Raw genomic sequence first — 1,084 nt, 5'->3', positions numbered from 1 at the left:
ATTTTAAAAATATCCAGGAGAAGAAAAGCAGCCTCTGAAATCCAGGAGCTGGCCCAGCACTCACAGTTAAGCCTTGGTGTTCTTTTATTGAATACAAACATTTTCACAGAACATTAACATCTGACAAGGCCACTCTGAGACTGTGACCTATCAAGAGAAAAACAAGCTCACTCTGTGACCATGTATAAGCACAAAGAAATATTGCCCAATCACAAAAATGGCCAAATATCCTCTTATTCTGGCTAATATAAGTGGATGCTGCTTCTTTACCTATCATAACTTTAGCCTTGGCCTTGTCTTCCCCATTTGTAGAACAAGGTTTACTTAGATACCAATCATAGAATTACATTTGGTCTCTGAAAAACATGGAGGTTAAGCGAGCTGACTCTCCATGCAGTTGAAATTTGTGTATAACTTTACAGATGGCCCTCCTTGTATGCTATTGCACATCCATGGATTCAATTAACCACATTCATGTAGTACTGTAGTACTATTTATCGAAAAAATCCACATAATTCTAACTCGTGTTCTTCGAGTCTACTGTACTCATATTTCCTGACAGCTTTCAATCTACAGCAAAGCCTCACTTCCTTAAATCCTCCTCCAAATCACTGAAGAAGAGTTCTAATCTTAAAATAAGTCATTTCTAAACCGCCCTTACTGAAGCACACCATGATGTGTTCTTCCTCTCTGTAACCTGACTTGTTCAAATACTGGTTTTTGGCTGGAGGGCATTGCCATTCACGATCTTTGACAAAGTAGTTACATTTCAAGACATTTGTCATACAGAAATGTTCAAACAGGCATGAAGACATAAACAATGATGCATCAATTTTCACAGAAAAAAGAATATAAAAATATGCTAAAGAATAAGTATATGAAAGAATAAGCTAATAAGTATGTTGCATAAAAACTATAAAATGCTGCTGAGAGAAATTAAAAGAGACATAAATAGAAGATTCATTGTTAAGATGTCAATTCTTCCCGATTTTATCTATTGATTCAAAGCTATCCCAATCAAAATCCCAGCTGGAGTTTTTGTAGAAATGGACAAGATGATTCTAAAATTCATATGGAAAAGCAG

Source organism: Bison bison, unplaced genomic scaffold (assembly GCF_000754665.1).
Source record: "Bison bison bison isolate TAMUID 2011002044 unplaced genomic scaffold, Bison_UMD1.0 scf7180017862904, whole genome shotgun sequence".
NCBI lineage: Eukaryota > Metazoa > Chordata > Mammalia > Artiodactyla > Bovidae > Bison > Bison bison.
Note: the sequence above shows the minus strand (reverse complement) of the source record.